This window comes from Haliotis asinina, chromosome 11 (genome assembly GCF_037392515.1).
Source record: "Haliotis asinina isolate JCU_RB_2024 chromosome 11, JCU_Hal_asi_v2, whole genome shotgun sequence".
In the NCBI taxonomy this organism is placed as follows: domain Eukaryota; kingdom Metazoa; phylum Mollusca; class Gastropoda; order Lepetellida; family Haliotidae; genus Haliotis; species Haliotis asinina.
This window is the reverse complement of record NC_090290.1, coordinates 18,398,782-18,422,275: the sequence shown is the minus strand read 5'-3', so window position 1 is coordinate 18,422,275 and position 23,494 is coordinate 18,398,782. Positions and strand designations below refer to the sequence as shown.

The 23,494-nt window shown below is 40.1% G+C and overlaps 1 protein-coding gene and 1 pseudogene across 2 annotated transcripts in view; both read right to left on the bottom strand.

Annotated features, from left to right (window-relative positions):
* The window catches only part of LOC137255974 (polypeptide N-acetylgalactosaminyltransferase 5-like), a 320,337-nt gene that overhangs the window by 238,714 nt on the left and 58,129 nt on the right, over positions 1 to 23,494 (bottom strand). The gene's annotated exons all lie outside the window — the stretch shown is intronic.
* On the bottom strand, positions 1,502 to 16,605 carry LOC137255321 (uncharacterized; annotated as a pseudogene).

Genomic DNA, 23,494 nt, shown 5'->3' with positions numbered 1-23,494 from the left:
ACCAGATAATCTGCTGATCAACAACATGAGCATTGATCTACACAACAGGGATATGATGTCAAAGTCAGCACCAAGCTGTTGTTGTAGGAGCATTGATCTTGAATATTTTTCACATGCATATGTTCACATATAACTTAATGATTATGTTGGGCAGTGGTAATACCTTTTGGGAATTTATAGTAATTAGTTTGTAGCTGATCCAAAAACCAGGGTGGCTGCGTAGTCTACCGATTAAAAAGTGCAGTTGTCATGACAAAGATCCAGTGTAACAGGCCAAACTTTGCCCTTGGCTGAACCTTCCCTTCATAGAATCTTTGGCCTTTGTCAATCATTCCCCCTCAGGCTTAATCTTCCCAAGGGAAAGTCTATGATAGGTCAAACTTTACCCACCCTAGAATCAACTTTAGCAGCCACTTTAAAGGGTTCGATTGCTGTCATGGTGCAAAGTGTGAGGACTATTTCTGGTGTCTGGTGAAAATGCTGTAAAATGATACTCACACACTTAGCTATCTCAAGGCCTTACCCTAGACCATAATACACCCAACATGACACAAACTGGGATAGTTTCCATACTTGGAATTCAACTTCATGACTAAAATTGCCAATCAACCAATACTAATGTGAAAATTCCTACATTCAGAACAACTATGCTTCTTTTTCAGAAGTTGCTCGAAGTTCCTGTGTGAAATCAATGCAAAATGGCCCATGCTATTATGTGCCAAACTGAAGGCTTCAATGCTCAAAGTAAAAGATACGAGGAGAGAAACAAAATCAAATCGTGAGGACACTGGGATTTTTTTATCAAAGAAATTATCCTCTGTCAGTTCTATTCTTGGTGACCGTTAGTTGTGAGTTTGCGATGCTATCAAATGCATCATGAAAGCCACACATTCTCGACAGGAATGCTGCTGCCACATGTGGAATAGTGATCATCAAACTGTCAAAGACTCCTCAGCAAACTTGGATCCATATACAGGGTTTTATCTTCTCTCACAAATACCCCCACCTAGTACATTCAAGACCCGTTACAAGCCCTTTGCACCCGACAACTGTTTTGAAACTTGAGACATTTACCCTTAATATATATATATATACAGGCCATTCTCAGAACTGAAGTCCCCAGAGTGGGACAAGCATGGAGTGCTGGGGACCTATTCTGTCCTGGAACCCCACAGTGAGACAAGCATGGGGTACTGGGGATCTATTCTGTCCTGGGACCCCACAGGGAGGCATGCATGGGGTACTGGGGATCTATTCTGTCCTGGGACCAAACAGGTAGACAAGCATGGGGTACTGGGGATCTATTCTGTCCTGGAACCCCTCAAGGAGACAAGCATGGGGTAGTAGGGACCTATTCTGTCCTGGGACCCCACAAGGAGGCAAGCGTGGGGTACTGGGGACTTGTTCTGTCCTGGGACCAAACAGGGAGACAAGCATTGGGTACTGGGGATCTATTCTGTCCTGGGGCCCTACAGGTAGACAACCATGGGGTACTGGGGACCTATTCTGTCCTGGAACCCCATAGGTAGACAAGCATGGGGTACTGGGGATCTATTCTGTCCTGGGACCCCACAGGGAGGCATGCATGGGGTACTGGGGATCTATTCTGTCCTGGGACCCCACAGGGAGGCATGCATGGGGTACTGGGGATCTATTCTGTCCTGGGACCCCACAGGGAGGCATGCATGGGGTACTGGGGATCTATTCTGTCCTGGGACCAAACAGGGAGACAAGCATTGGGTACTGGGGATCTATTCTGTCCTGGGGCCCCACAGGTAGACAACCATGGGGTACTGGGGACCTATTCTGTCCTGGAACCCCACAGGGAGGCATGCATGGGGTACTGGGGATCTATTCTGTCCTGGGACCAAACAGGGAGACAAGCATGGGGTACTGGGGATCTATTCTGTCCTGGAACCCCACAGGTAGACAACCATGGGGTACTGGGGATCTATTCTGTCCTGGGACCCCACAGGGAGGCATGCATGGGGTACTGGGGATCTATTCTGTCCTGGGACCCCACAGGGAGGCATGCATGGGGTACTGGGGACCTATTCTGTCCTGGGACCCCACAGGTAGACAAGCATGGGGTACTGGGGATCTATTCTGTCCTGGGACCCCACAGGGAGGCAAGCATGGGGTACTGGGGACCTATTCTGTCCTGGAACCCCACAGGTAGACAAGCATGGGGTACTGGGGATCTATTCTGTCCTGGGACCCCACAGGGAGGCAAGCATGGGGTACTGGGGACCTAATCTGTCCTGGGACCCCACAGGTAGACAAGCATGGGGTACTGGGGACCTATTCTGTCCTGGGACCCCACAGGGAGGCAAGCATGGGGTACTGGGGACCTATTCTGTCCTGGAACCCCACAGGTAGACAAGCATGGGGTACTGGGGACCTATTCTGTCCTGGGACCCCACAGGGAGGCAAGCATGGGGTACTGGGGACCTAATCTTTCCTGGGACCCCACAGGTAGACAAGCATGTTGTACTGGGGACCTAATCTGTCCTGGGACCCCACAGGTAGACAAGCATGGGGTACTGGGGACCTATTCTGTCCTGGGACCCCACAGGGAGGCAAGCATGGGGTACTGGGGACCTAATCTGTCCTGGGACCCCACAGGTAGACAAGCATGTTGTACTGGGGACCTATTCTGTCCTGGGACCCCACAGGTAGACAAGCATGTTGTACTGGGGACCTATTCTGTCCTGGGTACCCACAGGCAGACAAGCATGTTGTACTGGGGACCTATTCTGTCCTGGGTACCCACAGGCAGACAAGAACGAAGACCATATTCCAGCACAAAGTGCAGTGTCATTACATGGCACACACTTAACGAGCCAGACAGATTGAGTTCATTAACACAATACCTTATTATATGAATGTGAGACACTTAATAATTCTGTGGGCTGGGTTTTGTTGCAAAAGAATATGTAATTGTCCTTACTGACATTTCAAAAACAATTTTGGTAATAACCAGGAGAACGTTTCTGTGACTGTAATCATTGGTTTGGAAGAGTTTAATCCAAATAAAAACATAATTACTTGCACTATATTTGAGTAATCACTGATCTGACCTTCAAACCAGCACCACCCAAGATACAGCACACATTCCTTCACCACTAAGTCATAAAACGCTGATTTGGCAGAAAGGATTTCTGAATATAGGAGCAGTATCATGATATTATACAATATACATTCCTGTATGAACCTTGTTTTAACCTTTACTTCGGCCTTACGATGCTAAACAACATACACCAAATGATACCTTGCAAAATCTATGCTGGCAAAAGACCAAAGCCCTCAAATGATTCCTCTCACGTCAAATCAAGGCCAAACAAGTACATGTACCTCTACATCTATGAGTGTATATTTTTTAGCATAAGCTCACAAATCTATTCAGTACAGTTTCACTACCAATTCCAATCAATCAAAAAACAAAAACTACTTCACAAAAACTTCTCCCCAATCAGGAGCCCAGTACTTGACTAGCATCTGTAATAATTGAAGTCTTTCAAATGAAGGAACAACTTTTTTCAAACTCTCCTACCACAACCTTTTCACCAAAATGGATAAAAAATAACGAAATCGCTTAAATTACTCAAATTTCTCCAGTGGTTCATTAGAAAACCACATCAGATTTTTCTACTTCATTGAGACAGCTGTTTCAAACGTTGTGATTATACTGGCCTAATCAGAAGGGGGGCTGGAATTTTAAGAAGGAGTTTGCCAACGGATTTCCGAGTCAGAAATTATTAATGATACAAGGCCATTTAGATCAGCACTGCATCTGAGCCATCAGATCTGGAGGTGAGGTAACGTGATCAATGAAGACGAAGACGAAGGGACCTGTTAGCAAGTATTTTTTTGGGTGCTGTAGAAAAATAGAACTCATAAATAAAACTTATCACGGACCCCTACTCTCGGCATCCACCATAGGCCTGAGTTATTGGCAAATCAATAGCTTAAGGGAAGACGGCAAACTTGGACGGATTAATGGCACAAAAAGAACGTCGTTGATGGCTTACTTAGCAAATTTCTGTATCGGTAGTCAGATTTGTAGCTGAAGACATTAAAGCTTGAAGCGTTTATTTTGATTAGTGTCTTGTTATTGCATTTGTTTAAAACTCACTGTGGGGCGTTCATGCTTGGCTGGGTTAAAGGATGTAAGCCACAACATCAGACGGAGGGTCTTAGATGAAATAAGTTTGAGTTCTGAATATAGAGCAATGAGTGAGTGAGTGAGTGAGTGAGTGAGTGAGTGAGTGAGTGAGTGAGTGAGTGAGTGAGTGAGTGAGTGAGTGAGTGAGTGAGTGAGTGAGTGAGTGAGTGAGTGAGCCTTGTTCGGGCATCAGAAATATTCATTTTCTGATGGTCTTGAAGTAAGTGAGAGAGTCAAATTTATGCATAATTGACATGTTTCTTCCATATTGTGACGACAGCCTTTCATGAACGAGGACCGTGTTGGGTTTGAGCTACAGATTTATGATTGAGTTCACAAGTGTGAAAAGTGAGTGTACATATGGTGTGGGGCAAGTGTGAGAGAACGTGGGTGTGTGATTGAGTGAGTGAATCAACATTGTATATAAATGACAGCACATGTAAGCATACAAGTGTGTGCATGCAAAGCTATTTTTCTTTCAGTGTTAATCAGCTTTTTGAAGTGGGTGAAAGAGTGAGTAGAAGTGGGCAAAAATTGTTAAGCCACACTCGGCACTATTCCAGCTATATGGTGGTCTGTAAATGATCGAGTCTGGACTAGACAATCCAGTGATCAACAGTAAAGTGCATCGATCTGTGCAAATTGAAACTGATGACGTGCAAACCAAGTCAGTGAGTCTCACCATCCGATCCTGTTAGTCACCATCTATGAGAAGCATAGTAATCTTTTATGGCAAGCATGGGTTGCTGAAGGGCTGTTCTACCCCGGACTTTCACGGGTCGATAGCGAGAATAAGAGAGTGAAAGAAAGCATAAGTGAATGAAAGTTAGAGTAAAAGAATGAAAGTAAGCATAAGTGAATGAAAGAGAAGTGAAAGAGAGAAAAAGAGAGTGAAAGAAAGCATAAGTGAATGAAAGAGATTAAGTGAATAAAAGAACATAATTGAATGAAAATAAATGAAAATAAGTGAGAATAAGTGAGTGAAAGTGAGAATAAGTGAGTGAAAGAAAGTGTAAGTGAATGAAAGAAAGCATAAGAGTGACAGCGCATTAGTGAGTCAAATAGACCATAAGTGAGTGAAAGAGCAGGATTGACTAAAATAGTGAAAGACTGAAAACAATGAATTAATGAAACAGCATGACTGACTAAAGGAATGAAAGACTGTGAGACTAAATGAGTGAAAGCATGAGTGTGTGAAAGAGCATGACTGACTAAAGGGATGAAAGAAACTGAGAGTAAATGAGTGAAAACATGACTGAGTGAAACAACATGACTGAATAAAGGAATGAAAGAAACTGTGAGAGTAAATGAGTGAAAACATGAGTGAGTGAAAGCATGATTCACTAAAGGAATGAAAGAAACTGTGAGAGTAAATGAGTGAAAACATGAGTGAGTGAAAGATCATGACTGACAAAGCAAATGAAAGAGAACATAAGCAAGTAAAAAAAAGAATAAAACAGAAGGCAGCAAAAATAAACCAGCAAGTAGTGTTCAACATCATCAACAGCGACATCCAACAATCTACACAGTTTTGTCACATTACACACTTTCCTTGTACCAGCAGCCATTCTGGCCACCTGATCCACAATGACTCATCTGAACGCACTCACTTTAATCATCTTCACAAACCCCAAAGGTTTTTGGAAAACCTAATTAGGTTGTTTGTAACATCGAGTGTGGCACACAGCCGCTCCGGTTAGCAATTTTAAAGAAATATTTGACCTTTATCTCAGACAAGTTGGTTTCTCATAAAGGTTAAAGGCCCTGACACATCTCCACAGTAGACTGCAATCATTTAGAATAGACTCGGGGCTAGTACAAGACGATGGATATACATAAGTGAGAGTGAGGTCATAGTAACAGTCATTACGTAAAGATACATACAAATACCTGAAAATAATCATACCAAAGCTGCCTGGTAGGTGCTAGAAGGTTATAGGCACACTGGGTACCCATTTATCCCGCTGGGTACCCATTTTCTGCTGGGAGAACAGAGACAATTTTGAACAAATGCACCTCCCTAAGGTGAGACATGTGTTATATGTGCTGAAATTCTTTGTGGGCAGGAAAGAAGTCCTAGAAACTCTCAGGGGTCAAGCTGCCAAACACAGTCACCCATCCTAGGACTCATGAAAAGTGCTTAACTTCATCTGATTTGTGACCTGAGCTCTATGTACAGGACCACACACCACAACATTTATACACTGACTGAAAAAATATACGATAAAAACTGAAAAACTGATCCCTCAAGGTCGCATCAGAGTTCTTATCAAAGCAAATACTGCTTCTTATTACAAACATGATACTATCTTAGCAACAGACCTTACAAGTTTGCCATATTTCATTGACTCTCTTCAAGAAGAATCCAGTTTTTCAAACAGATGCCAACACAGTCAATGAAACTTGCAAGCCATTCTTAAACACACTTTAACCCCTGTGACCCATGTGATAATATATTATATCAACATGCTAGCCAACTGGTCAAATCTCGACTTGGGCCTGCACTAACGTGTAACTTACAATATCCTGTTCAGGATTTTGGTTTACCCAAACAAACAAACAGAAAATGTCCCACCTGTGTGAAGGTCGCCAAGAAGTTATTTCTGTAACGTTCAGAAAATTGTAAAATGATTTTTCAGCAAACAAGCCTTTAAACCCAAGGCGACATTAGTGTCAGGCAACTGTCAAAGATTGAAGCCTCAGCTGCCATATTGCCTAGTTTTGCCCTTTCTGACAGGCAAAAAACAATGTGAGGCCAAAGGAACATAATTATTACCCATTTTGATTCTTAGGAGTAGAGGACTGTTAATAATTTAAGGTGAGGAGGGTTGATAATGATTTTCATGTATGTATTATGTGAATGGTCCCACGTACCCCACTAAAATGTATGTCGAAAGTAAATGACCTCCCATTCCCCATCCCCCTTGCATGTCATGTACAAAATACTCACCCCCTTCCCACTTTCTAGTACATGTGTACAAAACCGATTACCCCTCTACCTCAACAGAACAATATGGGTGACCACCCCTTAAAATCATCACCACCACAATAACCGTTGATGATGAAAGTCCCTTCAGCAGGAGGTATCTTATCTGAATGTTTTTTTCATAAGTTTTATAACAAATGTTACATATTTGATATTAAAGGAGAACGGAAATGAACAAATTGATTATGATGCAGGTTAGAATTGGTCTCAGCAACCCATGTCTTTCATAAGAAGTGACTGTCAAGATCGGGTGGTCAGGCTTGCAGACTTGGATGACAGACATCATCGTTTCCCATGGCTGATGATCACACTGCTACAAAGTTTGACCCTCTGATTCATTTCATCACCTCATAAGACCATGTTGTTGGGTGTTAATGAGTGAGTGAGTGAGTGAGTGACTGAGTCCCAAATAATCGGGAAAACCAATAGTTGATGTAATTGACCACTATTAAAATGCTACTCTACCGGATTTCATTTCTGTAGTGAATAAATATATTTTCACGCCACATTTTGCAATATTCCAGCAGTATCGCAGTGGGGGACACCAGAAATGGGCTTCGCACATTTTACCTATGTGGGGAATCGAATATGGGTCTTTACCATGACGAGCAAACACTGAAACCACAAAATTTTAATTTCACATTTATTACGGTAAGGGGTTTTCTATGGCACATCACAATGAGTGAGTGAGTGAGTGAGTGAGTGAGTGAGTGAGTGAGTGAGTGAGTGAGTGAGTGAGTGAGTGAGTGAGTGAGTGAGTGAGTGAGTGAGTGAGTGAGTGAGTGAGTTTAGTTTTATGCCACATTCACCAATATTCCAGCTGTAAGGTTGTGGACTGTAAATAATTGAGTCTGGGCATACAATCCAGTGATCAACATATTCTGACCCAAGTGGGCTAAAACTTGAATTCAAGATGAAGCACCAAAATTTACCTCACGACTGTGCACGTACTATGTGTATAGCATGTTTCCATCTTATACAAGATTATAATGAATTAAGATAAAGGTGAAGTGACACCATCTCCTCATTAAGACAATCTCACAAAGTGCTCCTTGCTCACTCTGAACATGGTAAACATTACAAACACATAAAGGCTGATCATTATTCAAAACTGTTGAAAGCATGTGCTTGTTAGCACATTTATAAAAGATGTCAATAGTTATTTATTCAAAAAAAACAACAACAGTATCAGCATGCATCAGTTTGAACTGTTTGCTGTATCTGGAAGTATATTTTTGTTAATGTAGAGTTTCATAATTTGAGTTTAAATCTGAGCCATACTTGTTGGTGTCCCCGAGAATCTGAAACCTGCATGAGGTGAGGTGAGGTGAGGTGAGGTGAGGTGAGGTGAGGTGAGGTGAGGTGAGGTGAGGTGAGGTGAGGTGAGGTGAGGTGAGGTGAGGTGAGGTGAGGTGAGGTGAGGTGAGGTGAGGTGAGTGAATTTAGTTTTACACCGCACTCAGCCATATTTCAGCTATACAGTGGTGGTCTGCAAATAATCAAGTCTGGACCAAACAATCCAGTGATCAACAACATCACTGGGCTACCTGCTGCCCTGTTATAACAGGAATACCATAAAAAATATTCTTATACAGAAGTCTCTCACTGTTCATAGCCGTAAGTTTTCTTTTAACAAGAATAGAGGAATATGAAAGTTAACACAATAAGTTATGTAAAGTTGCACTAGCTGAAAGGATATCTGATCAAGTAATATATTACTTTCATGCCAATAACTTTTGTTTTATGAAATGCATGAAAACACATCAGGTTAGGATGCACAAAAAGTTAGCTTTAGAAAGTGTAATTCGAGAGTATATATCACAGGATTACGAATGTCGTAGCACTAAGAACACTTTGTGGATCAGGTCCTTGTCAGGTAAATGTAAGACAACAGGGTATCTGACTCCTCGACAGTCACTGCTGTTTGTCAAAGCTTATATCAAAGTTTCTGTCGTAATTACATTGAACATTCGAATCGTGCTTTGTACAGACTTTAGAAAATGACCTTCAAATATCTAGCCCCTGTGTTACGTCATGGCTCTGTTTGCACAGCACCAAAACACAGATTTGTTCCCCAAACACAAACTTCTGGTCTGGAGATTACCAAACCTTTTGTATGTCCTTGTTGAGCATATTGGCCCTGGGTGCACATAACGCTGAGGCTGGCGATTGTGTGACGAGTGTGTGCCAATTGCAATCGCAATCTGCTGAAACAATTGTCTCGTAACAGTCATCAGAGGAATGGAATGTTGGGACGGCCAAGGACAGTCAGAATGAAACTTTACTACTGGTTCTGACATGACTAATTATTAATCGAACAATTTATCGTTGGCTGGGTGGAATTTAAGATGAACATAACAGGAAGAATTTTGTGGATTCATCTAATGGTTACATCATCTTTTTGGCATTCTGACAACCAAAATGCATCTATGTGACCTTTCATGAGACCAAACGTTAGTTCATCCTACAGGCCATCATTATATGATCCAAAGACAATGATTATACCAGCCATCAGCCTTTCCAGCCACCCACCTGTGCATCAGACTAGCAAGCAGACCACCAACAAACCATCAGTCAGACATCATTAAGACCATCAAAGGACCATCAAACAAACCATTCATCACCCATCATTCAGATCACCAACAGATCATTAATCAGGCATTATATACACCAACAGACCATTAATAAGACATCATATAGACCACCAACAGACCATCCATTAGCCATCATTCAAACCATCCATCAGAACTATCCATTACACATCATTCAGACCACAACAGACCATTAATCAGACACTATTAAGACCAAGTACAGACCATTAATCAGACATCAGACCATACATCAGACATAATTCAGACAACAGACCATTTATCGGACATAATTCAGACCACCAACAGACCATAAGCCAGACCATTAATCAGACATCAATCAGACCATACATCAAACATAATTCAGACCACAGACCATTTATCAGACCACTAACAGACCATACATCAGACACCATTCATATCACCAAAAGACCATAAGCCAGACCATACATCAGACATAATTCAGACCACCAACAGACCATAAGCCAGACCAATCACAGACCAATAATCAGACATCAATCAGACCATACATCAGACATAATTCAGACCACAGACCATTTATCAGACATAATGCAGACCACCAACAGACCTTACATCAGACATAATTCAGATCACCAACAGACCATATGCCAGACCATACATCAGACATAATTCAGACCACCAACAGACCATAAGCCAGACCAAGCACAGACCAATAATCAGACAATCAATCAGACCATACATCTGACATAATTCAGACCATAGACCATTTATCAGACATAATTCAGACCACCAACAGACCACACATCAGACAATTCTGATCACCAACAGACCATAAGCCAGACCATACATCAAACATAATTCAGACCACCAATAGATCATACATCAAACATGATTCAAACCACAGACAGACCATTAATCAGATATCAATCAGACAGGCTGTCCATGTGCAACATAGTCTAATGAATCTGTATATAGTCAGTACCTATGGTGGAATGGTTCTTCAGTTGTACGCCCCAAGCATGTTTTCACAAACTTCAGAGTAATAAATGACATGCTATGGAAATGGCTCTCCTACAAGCAGAGGCACATAAAAATGTCTCTAATCTTGTTCGCTACAAATGGCAGCTGATTTCACTTCAAACCCCATCATTGATTGCTTTCCTGATATTTAAACTGATTGGAACATTATTTCAAACCCAAAATTGTAAATCAGCCCATTTAATCTGTTTACATTACCAGCTGATTTCCTAAAAATTCCCTTTCACAAATTATCAAACAGCAATCATCCCTTCAAAGCATGACATAATATTCGACTACAAAAGCCCTCTTCAAAACAAACCAAGTATATTTGAGGCTTCAAAAAGATTTGTTTCTCGGGCTAAATCAAACTTTGGCAGTATTTTTTTAAAGTGACGTCATGACGTCTGTTTTCTTAAAATGTCCATATTTCTTCAATAAAACATGGCTAATACAATGCTTCAAGGGAATTTGATATGTCATTAACTGGAGAAATTTACACAATTCTTGGTTGTTGTCTTAGAAAAAAAACATAATAAGCTAAAGAAGATGCATCTTTGAAATAAAATATTTAAAACTGACAGATTCTTTAATTTATACTAATTTTTTACCAAGATCAAACACTCTGGCAACTGTGTTGGACAGAAAAGTATTACTCTTTGAAAGTGTTTTCATGAAATCAATTCATTAAAGAAAGTTATCACCAAACCTGTAATCAACTGATGTCAAGTTCTTGGCTGACTGTGTTTAAAATTAACAAGTACACAAAGTTAGGAGTAATGGCTTTCACAAATGGTTGAGTGAGGGAATGAATTTCATTACACAATGGAACCAGTGATGTCAGGTTTATCAGGTCTGACTTTGAATAATCCAGAAAACCAATGGTTGATGTAATGACCACCACTGAAATGCTACTCTACCAGATTTAATTTATGGGATTTAATTTATGTAGTGAATAAGTATATTTTCACACCACATTTTGCAATATCCCAGCAGTATCTCAGTGGGGGACACCAGAAACGGGCTTCACACATTTTACCCATGTTGGGTATCGAATCTGGGTCTTTACCATGATGAGCAAATGCTGTAACCACAACATTTTATTTTCACATTTATTACGGTAAGGTTTTTTTTTACGGCACATCTCAATCACACTTCTGACACAGGGCCTCAGTTTCCCTGTTCTTTTAAACCAAATAATCAATCTGATCCTCAACCTCATAATACAATTCTCACCTCCTTGATGAGTGTGCTTTGGTATGGTAGCTTATTCAGTACTTCGTGGTAGTACTTCCGTATTGCGAATAACATTTGAAACACACATAATGCACAGAAATTACCAATGTTTTGGGAATGCAAATCGGTGGAAGGGAGATAACTTTAAATCTGTTTTTCTTGTGCTGTTTGCTTGAATTGGTCAAATGGAGTCCTTGTGGATATCAAGAAGGGGAATTATACTGCAGCGACTTCACTAAAACAATACCTGCAGGAAAAACAGTAAGATGCAAGATTTGAATTGTTTGATTCACACAGGCTGGCTGAAAATGCACAATCAGATACCCATGTTTTGAACAGTTCAAAATTAACATTGAGGTGTTTGGTAAGATAAATAAATTGTTCACCACAAATCACCACAAGTTTATGCAGCTGGCTTATCCTCATATCAGGACAGCGTGTAAAGGTATGTACTTACCTACTTTGGAAACAAAACAGGATTTAGGTCACAAGCAAACTCTTCACCAAATACCCATTGATTTTGCAAACACATTTCTCAATAAAATAGACCTGTTAACATTTTTGCTGCTTGATGTCTCCCATTGTGACAAGAAACCACCTTCATTTGCTCAATGCCAGAAAAAGGTGAGGAATGGTGTTTGAATCATGTCAATCAAACGTCAGAATCTTTTTTGTCATCGCATCACTCCCACATAAAAAAAAATTAACATTTTTGTCACGTAAGGTCTTAATGCAGCACAGCTCAATCAAGGACTTGACATGTGGCTACAAATCTCCCCTCAAATCTGACCTCAGCTTTCGTCTTTTTCTGAACTAAAGAATCAATCTGATCCTCGGCCCTTAAAAAATAATGTCACATGCATGAAATTCTACAGGAGAAAAATGGCAAGAATGAAGGACTTTAAAAAATTTGGCCATCTTTGTTGCAACTGCATCTCTAAAGCTTGTCACAGTTTATGCTATGCTGTTCATAAAAAATTCAATTTCTATAAATTTTTTGTAATTCCTATTTACATTAAGAATATCAAAATATGGCAAAGGTTTTATAGTTTGAGACACAGCAAACTATAAAACTTTATGCAATGTTCTTTATCAAACATCAGTTTCAGTAAAGTAGGTCACAACTTACGTTTCCTCTACAGAACCAGCCTCCAAGTCAAAGGTTATTCCCCATAAAATAAACTAAGTCAGAGGTTATGACCCCTATACAGTAAGGTAGGTCACAGCTTATATTTTATCTAAAGAACAAGTCACAGGATATTAACCATAAAGTAAACCAAGGCAGAGGTTACAACCCCTATACAGTAAAGTAGGACACACCTTATATTTCCTCTACAGGACAAGTCACAGGATATTGACCATAATGTAAACTAGGTCAGGGGTTATAACCTTTATACAGTAAAGTAGGTCACAGCTTACATTTCTTCCACAGAACAAGTTACCAACTCAAAGGTTATTCACCATAAAGTAAACTAGGTCAGGGGTTAAAACCTTCATACAGTAAAGTAGGTCACAGCTTACATTTCTTATAAAGAAGAAGTCATCAACTCAAAGGTTATTCACCATCAAGTAAACTAAGTCAGAGGTTATGACCCCTATACAGTAAGGTAGGTCACAGCTTGCATTTCCTCTACAGGACAAATCAATAATCACAGGTTATTCAACCATAGAGTAAACTAGGTCAGAGGTTACAACCCTTTCACAATGAAAGTATATTCCCTACAGAGAAACTTTTCTAACAGATATATTTCACATAAAGTATAGTAGGTCATATGTTAAAGTCCCCATACAGTAAAGTAGGTCACTGTGTACATTTCCAATTGAGTAACACTCATTTGTTACATTTCTGAAAAGGCAAAGTAGATCACATGTTATATATTAATAAAGTAGTGTACATTAGTTTATAATCCCTGCATAATAAAGTAGTGTATATTAGTTTATAATCCCTGCATAATAAAGTAGTGTATATTAGTTTATAATCCCTGCATAATAAAGTAGTGTATATTTCCTACAGAGTAAATTAGATCACAGTTTATAATCCCTGCATAATAAAGTAGTGTATATTTCCTACAGAGTAAATTAGGTCACAGTTCATAATCCCTGCATAATAAAGTAGTGTATATTTCCTACAGAGTAAATTAGATCACTGTAAGTTTATAATCCCTGCATAATAAAGTAGATCACAGTGTATCCTCCCCACCAAGTAACTTTGCTCACAGTTATATTTCCCTCATTAAGTAGAGTAGGACACAATTTAAAGTAGTGTGTTTAGTTTTACACTGCACACAGCTATATTCCAGCTATATGGCGGTGGTCTGCAAATATTATAGGCATCAAGTGTAGATCAGACAATCCAGTGATCAACAGTATGAGCATCAATCTATGCATCTGGGATATGATGATGTGTCAATGAAGTCAGTGAGACTGAAGACCCATTCTGTTAGTCATCTTTTACAGCAAATACAGATTGCTGAAGATCAGCTCTAATGTGAATCTTCAAGAATTGGTTGTAAGCAAGGTTGGTCATAGGATACTGCCTATATAAATTTTAAGTAAATTTTTAGGACATAGTTTTTATTGCTGTAGAAGTGTTAAGTAGATCACAATTTATATTGACGCCCCATCCCCCACAGACATCCATGGTTCAATTCATTTTTGGCTTGACTTTCATTCAACTCTTTCAACCCTTTAACACTAGGATTGGTTAATATGGTAATCTCTTTCCAGATCTTGACTATTTCCTGATTAAGGAGAGGAATCAAAAACTTTCAAATTGCCATTTGCACTTCTCACACCCTCGCTAATATCTTTCAAGTTTAAACAAGAAACATGGATGCAATTAGAAAGCAACATTTGGGAAATATCTGGTTAAGAACTCCCAACAAAAACATAATGACAGATATCTGTGAATGACAAACATTTTCAGTTACAGCAGAGAGTGTATCAGAATAGTGAACAAGGTCAGTGACAATATTTATCAAGAATGTGTGAAGCTTGTCACGAAAATGTCAACAAAAGTACTACCATTTGTGGTGTGAGTGTTGAACTGTAGTGTAAACACCCCCCAACCAGTTCTCAGTTTTGATAACAGTGTGGTGAGATATCTGTAAAGCAAACACATTTTTGTCACTGTTGTTTGAGTTCCTGATCCTGCGACGGTGCATGAGGAGATACTTGTGTTAGTTTTAGTTTTCTGTTAAAGGTGAAAAGCATGGTTGGTTCTTGTTTAATGCCGCAAATAGTATTATTCCTGCTGTACTTAGTATTATTCCTGCTGTACTTAGTATTATTCCTGCTGTACTTAGTATTATTCCTGCTGTACATAGTATTATTCCCTCCACACTTAGCATTATTCCTGCTGTACATAGTATTATTCCTGCTGTAGATAGTATTATTCCTGCTGTACTTAGCATTATTTCAGCTATATGTTGGAGGTTTGTAAATAATTGAGTTTGGACCACATGTTAATCAGGTCAAACCCAGATCTTCATATGTCCAAATGCTGAATAAGCAGGAGAGAGAGGAGTGAGAGTATGTGGATGAGGGTTTGACAAGAAAACTGACTTTACACAATCCCCTTCCATCTCATATCACCCCTACTGACAACACATGTATCCTTATCCAATTCCATACCCATCCTTATCCCATCCCAAACCCATCCTTATCCATCCCAAACACATCTTTATACCATGCCACTCCCAACCTTATATCCACATCAATCCTTATCCCATCCCAAACCCATCCTTATCCCATCCTTACCATATCCACATCAATCCTTATCCCATCCCACACTCATCCTTATTCAATCCCACACCCATCCTTATCACAACCCAAACACATCCTTATCCTATCCGCTCTCATCCTTATCCCATCCCACTCCCATCCTTATCCTATCCCACTCCAACCCACAAGCATCTTTATTCCATAGCACTCCCATCCTCATTCCACCCCACACCCATCTTTACCCCTCCCATATCCATCTTGGTCCCATGCTACGTCCAGTCTCATCCCATATCCATCCTTATCCTGTCCTACATTCATCCTTATCCCATCCCTATCCATCCCACAACCATCCTTATTCCATCCAAATCCCATCCTCATCCCATCCTTACCCCTCACATATCCATCTTGATCCCATCCTATGCCCAGCCTCATCCCATATCTATTCTTATCCCATCCCACACCTAACTCACACCACTCCCACCCTTATCCCATCCCACACCTAACTCACCCCACTCCCATCCTTATCCCATCCAACACCTAACTCACCCCACTCCCACCCCTATCCCATCCAACACCTAACTCACCCCACTCCCATCCTTATCCCATCCAACACATCCTTATCCCATCCAACACCTAACTCACCCCACTCCCATCCTAAATATCCCATTCAACACTCATCCTTATCCCATCCCACTCCCATCCTTATCCCATCCAACACTCATCCTTATACCACTCCCATCCTTATCCCATCCAACACTCATCCTTATCCCATCCCACTCCCATCCTTATCCATCCAACACTCATCCTTATCCCATCCCACCTGCATCCTTATGCATCTCATATCCATCTTTGTCCCATCCTACATCCAGCCTCATCTCATATGCATTATTATCCCATCCCACGTCCATTATATCTTATCCCACATCCATCCTCATCCCACCCAATCCATCCCCATCCCACTGAATATCCATCCTCATCCCACCCAATCCATCCCTGTCCCACTGAATATCCATGGTCATCCCATCCAATGTCAAAACAAATCTGGAACCACCTGCATGGAGAAAATTCCTGCTACATATTCTCTATCAGCAGCTCACTCTACCTTTACAAGGGAACTGTCTGGACCCGAAGGAAACACAGACATGACAGACACAACACACAACCATTATAAAAAACAGTAAATGATAAATGACAACATTCTTGTTACTCACATCATATTTCTTCCAAATCACTGCTGATCTACTAGACTTATAACAGGAGAACTCACTGCACAGAATCAGTGTAAAATCCAACCACAAACTGTCGTGCTCTTATCAGCCACGAGACCACTTTCACAATAAAGTAGCAGATTAATGTCGCCATCACTCGACTCTGGTTCAAGATCAGGATTAAGGTTCAATTCTCAGGAGTCTCACAAGATAGGTGGCAGCGCCAGAATTATCTAACAGAAATCCTCGTCGGAATCACACACAAATTAAAGATTTTCTCACATACACAATGTTTTGTCTGAAGATGTCCTTCCTAATGGCTTGCAATCAATACAATCTCGCTTAGTCGGACAAAAGGCAACGCAAGAATCCTGCTACAGTCTCACACCAGGGTGACAAATTTTCGGCCATATCTGGAACGACTGTCTGCATTCCTCTCACGGCAACGGATTGTACCCGTTCCTCTCAACAAGTGCTTTGTACCACTACAATCGACAAGTGCAATGATTTTTCTAAATATATTTGAGGAAGACTCACTTCAGCCACACTTGAAACTTTATTGGGCTCATCGGCACAGACAAATCAAATTTGCTTGAAATCAATGTCCTGTCTACCAAGACATACCTAGTCAAATCTATTTTCAAGTGATGGTCCTTGATGTCGTGATGCATCGAAAGGTCACAGATTCTAATATAAGAAAACCGGTGGAATTTATTGAAAAACGATTTCTCCTCTCTCAGTGAAAATCACAATTTCTTCAGTTTCTGAGACACTATGAAACTGCCACCAATTCAAAAATCTATATTTTCAGAATATAAAAGGATTCTTTCCCCAAATGCATGGAAAATAGGGTTTCCACTTGATAGAAATCACTTTTGATTCTGAAATCTGTGAAATGTATTAAAATTCAAAAAAGGATATTCACAGAGTTCTCTGTTGTTTATTGAAGGCCATTTCATTGATTTCATGAATACATAGTTGTCTATAAATTCTTAAACCTCCTTCAAAGCACAAGGTCAAGGTCAAATATCCCCTTATGCATGCAAGTCAGCTTTCAGTCAGCTTAAAAAATAGCGAAGCATTTTTAGATTATACTGAATTAGATTTGATCATCATCAATCCTTTCCATTTGAATAAAATGTATGAAGAATCAGTCAGACATACCCTCACACAATACTGATATTAACATTTGCTAAGAAAAAGCTATTACAGTAGACATTTGGACCCTTGAAGATGGGAGTAAGAATTGGTCTTCAGCAACCCATGCTTGTTGTCAGAAGTTGCTAACAGAATTACTTGATGTGGTTCTCAACTGTGTAGATTGTCGCTCATAATGTTGATCACGAGATTTCCTGGTCCAAACTGGATTATTTACAGATCATAGCCCTACAGTTGGAATATTTTGCTGAGTGCAATGTTAAACACAATCTAACCATGCAATCTGGACAGCAATCTCTATACCAAAGTCCAACAGTTTAAAAAGTCTTTGAAAACAAATTCTTTCGTTTGTTTGTTGTTTAACCTCAGACTGTTATTACATTCTTTGAGTGAGTTGTGTTTTACGCCGCTTTTAGCAACATTATGGGCAATATGACAGCAGGGGTCAACCAAAATGGGCTTCACACCAATGTGGGAAATCAAACCAGGGTCTTCAGCATGACGAGCGCCCTTTACTCCACCCTTACATTATATGAGCAGTTAGAGTTCTGGCAATCTGAGAAACATAACTGGCACAAATAAGGATTCAAATCCATGACCAGACTTCTCACACACTGTGAATGATATCTCTAGGGTATACATTCTGACAAATCTCCACTATACCCTGGATGCATCTATGGCTCAGCCCAATAATTTTATCACCTCCCTTTGCTGGTTCTGTATTCTCACAATAGCCAATCAGATAAGCTGCAGTGACAACCAAGCATACCAGTGTCAGCAAAGATAGTGGTCACAGATATGAAGGTATGTTCGCATGGGAAAATTATGTAGACAAATTATCAGGTCCGAAACTCTAGAAACATATATGCAAGAACACCTTCTACATCTTTCAGAGTACCTCTGCTTCATTTGTGTCATTTAATTGGTTAGATAATTTAACAAGAGTCATCAGAAGATGATATATTCTCCCAGCCCCCACATTTATGAAAGGACAAATCATCTGACAGTTACTTATTGTTTTTTTGAGACTAAGTTTGAATTGTTTCCATGGAATTCATGAAAAATATAATCAGCAAAAATCACCATTTCAAGATCTGTCTCATATATCTTCCAAGATCTGTTGAAAGATATGGAATAGTTTTTGAGAACTGCTCCAGAAACAAAACACACCTCTAAACAAAACCTGTACAGAGCAAAAGGCATCACTTTAGGTTCTGATTGATACATCTACCGTGTTTTGCATAAAATATATAAAACATTTTTATATTTCTGCTCCAGAAACAAAGCCCACCCCTCCATTTTGAGACTAAGTCCGAAATGTTTCCATAGAAACCGAGAAAATAATAAATCACAAAAACCTGTACATAGCAATATGACCACTTTGGGGTCTGCCACACATATCTACGAAGTTTTACTCACAGATATTGAGACGTTTTTGAGTTCTGCTCCGGAAACGAAACAAACCTCTCACTTTTGAGACAAAAGCAAAAGGCACCACTTCAGGTTCTGATTGATATATCTACCACGTTTTGCAGAAAAACATTGGATGGTTTTTGAGTTCTGCTCCAGAAACGAAGCCCACCCCACCATTAGACTAACACACAAATGTTCCATGGAAAAACAAAAAAAAAATAAAAATGCCAAAACACTTTAAATAGCAAAAGGCACAACCATAGGTTGAGATTATTATATCTATCAAATTTGGTCTAAAAATATTGAACGGTTTTTGAGTTATGCTCCGGAAACAAAATGATTATGGACGGATGGGCGGATGAACGGATGAATGGACGGGCGGACGAATGGACAGACGAGGCGTTGACTATATCTGCCCACATTACATGCCGGGGGGATAAAAAGTGAAAGTGAGTTGTGACTGGTACACTCAACTTCCCAGTGTAGACACATGATTAGATGAAATGTCAGTCAAGGTAGGTACTAAATTCGTCAAGCCATAGATGCATCCAGGGTATAGTGGAGATCTCTAAGAATGTATATCCTGGAGACATCGAGGACGAGCAAACTGATAATGGTTTGACAACTGACATGAGAGTTATCTCCACCTTAGTACTACTCTTCTTGGATTGTGTGTTCCTTAACACCACACTCACAAATATACCAGCTATATGACAGAGGTCTGTAAATAACTGAGTCTGGACATGGCAAACCAGTGATCACAGCATGAGCACTGATCTATGCAAATGAGTGACAGAGGGAGTTCATGCCTAATCTTATGCAGCATTTAGCAATATTCCAGCAATATCACAGTTGGGGAAGCCAGAACTTGGCTTCAAACACTGTACCCATGTGGTGAATGAAACCAAGTGAACGAGCAAACGCTTTAACCAGTCAGCTACCCAACCATCCCTACAAAACTGGAAGACGATGACATGTGTCAAAGAAGTCACAGAATATGAGTTAGTCTTCTCTTACAACAAACATGGGTTGCTAAAGACCTAATCTAAGCCACGCTCACACAGTTTTGAAACAAAACACAGTAAATTTGTATCATACCTTGAGCTCTCGTGTACATCCAAGCACAATATGTTGAGAAAATATTATTTTTGCATGCTGGGCTGGTTCAAGAACATCAGGTAGGGAACGAGCTGCATGTCAGTAATCATAACTTTTCAGAAATCAAATGTTCCACATAAAAATACCTGGAAACTTATATCCACTCAATATGTATATGCTCAAGAAATATAGGGTCATTGTGATGTTGTTTACAAGGCACAGAATGCATGACAACTTGTTTTGATACTATCATCAGCATTCAATAATATATACTCATATAAACGATGTTGTGCATTGGTTTTTTTTTCTGAAAACGTGCTTTTCTGACCAAGACTGCAAGCAATCAGAATTGATCATGAAATAACCACTACCATCTGTTGCAGACTACTGGAGAGTGAATGTAAGCTAAAAATTATTGGAGGGCTTCTGTTCAATATGCAGACTGTTGGAGGCGTTCGTTTTGCACACACATGACAAATCTCCAACTGACATTTTCTGACTGTTACATACCAACGAAAGCAAAAAAAATCCCAGTGTTATCACAGCCCAATTCCACTGATTAGCGCATGGCTGGTTAATACAGTAACAAGTGAGTGAGGGAGTTTAGTTTTCGCCGCTTCAGCAATATCACGGTGGGGGACACCTGAAATAGGCTTCACACATAATGTCTCAAGGAGACAACTGCTTCTAGTGCATATTTGCCACTTTAAAATATTTTGCCAAAATGTGAAATTTATTTTAAAATAATACTGATGTAGCTGCAAAATATCTCAGGCAAATTCCACCAGAATTCTTTCTATGAGTATACTCGTGATAGGCAGCCAACATTTTAAGAATTTCACAATGAGTGCTGTTCTGTAAACATATTGTGGAAAGATTTTCAGAGCCTCAAACAGGATTCAAGCTCATAAAGAAGCGTTTTAAATTAGTTTGCTCCGGATTTTGTTATTTTAGACTTATTGTAATGAGTGAGTGAGTGAGTGAGTGAGTGAGTGAGTGAGTGAGTGAGTGAGTGAGTGAGTGAGTGAGTGAGTGAGTGAGCGAGCGAGCGAGTTCATTTTTACGCGGCGGTCTGTAAAGGAATCAGAGTCCAGCATGAGCATCGATCTGCGCAATTGGGAACAGACAACATGTGCCAACCAAGTCAGCGAGGAAGACCATCCGATACCATTAGTCGCCTCATTATGACAGGCAGAGTCACCTTTTATGACAAGCATGGGTTGCTGAAAGCCTATTCTACCCCGGACCTTCAGGGTCTTCACTTGTTGTAAGCCACAAAACATTTGACTGCTTCCAGCATCTATCGATAGTGTCGATAGTGGTGTAGTGGTTAGCATTCTGGAATGTCATGCCAAACGGCCAGGTTAAAATCCCGGTGGAGACAACAGACATATGTGACCTGGATCTCCCTCTCTGTTGTGTCCCTGGGCAAGGCATTTCATCTACACCACACACAGTCGACCCACCCGTTTAAAATAGGTACCTGAGAAGTGGATGTATGGATCTATGCAGTCACGCTTACTGCTTAGTAGCAGCTTTGAAAGTACAGTTCTGTCAGGGTACTAAAGAAACACCACAGAGCAGTATTGCCTTGGATTCTAGGTGCAAAATTAGCAGTATTATTGTCAATATGTAACTGCTGGCACTGCTGGGTGTTTCAACAAGTCCCAACCATGGAGACAGACACACCCTTCTAATGGTTACAACATTTAATTTTGATAAAGGTTGAATGAAGCGAATCCCAAAATATGCTTTTAACATTCAACAATTACAGGTGAATACATTTTACTGACATGTACATGAAATTCAATAATCCAAACCAAACACCAAGCAAGATTAATCTGTTGCAAGTTACAGGAAAGTGTTCAAGCTCAATGAGCAAAATCCCACAGGAGAGGTGGACACACACAGGTCATGTGATAATCTCTCCCATCCAATCAGAACTAGAAAAAACCCAATCCATCAAGTATTTACTTCAATGTCGAAGAATATTCCCATCAAACGTCCATTTCCGATAATCAATAGCTGTCGAGTTGATATGCACACATGACAATCAAATTTCCCCCAGCAGAAAAGCATGTTTAAAGAGACCGTCATCTCTATCAATGACACGTGCTGCCCCCTAGGGGCCAACAAATCAGCCAATCACAAACATTCCACGGCAACAGTCGGCAAAAACCATGGTGCTTAAACACCTTCAGAATTGCCTTTTGAGAATGAAGAGATGTAATTGAGGGGTTGAGTTGGCAGCAAACATAAATTGGTTTTATTCTACCTGTGGCACTGCCAATCATAATTTGCACTTCAAAGAATGATTTTTTTATCACTTTTTGAATGTCAAGATCAGCTTGTGCTTTGGAAGGTCAACAAATTGTGAATGTTTTGTCTGAAGAAGCATCTGTGTTTGTTCCAATAATTTTGCAGTGGAATGAAAACCACATTGGGTATGTGTCAGGAATTTTGTAGAAAGTGGCAGATATGTCAATGATATTAGGAGTGGTGTGATAGCCTAGTGGTTAAAACATTCACCTGTCATGCTGAAGATCCAGGTTCGATTCCACACATCGATACAATGTGTGAAGCCCTCTTCTGATGTACCCAACCATGACATTGCTGGAATATTGCTAAAAGTGGTACATAACGCAACTCATTCATTGTAATGCCAAAGTCTTTAGAAAACAAGTCTAGATTTTCCATAGTTTCAGGTTCTGAAATTTGATATTTTCAGAAACTATGTGTAGTCAACCAAAGCATACACACTCAAATACTCTGCTTGTCTGCACATGTTTAAAAAGAATAAAACACACAGTGTCTGTGCATACAAATCAACTGGCATTAAAACTAATTGATCACACAAATATGAATTTTTCATTGACAACAGCATGTTCATTGTGTGTCATGATGCTTCAGAAACAGCTGA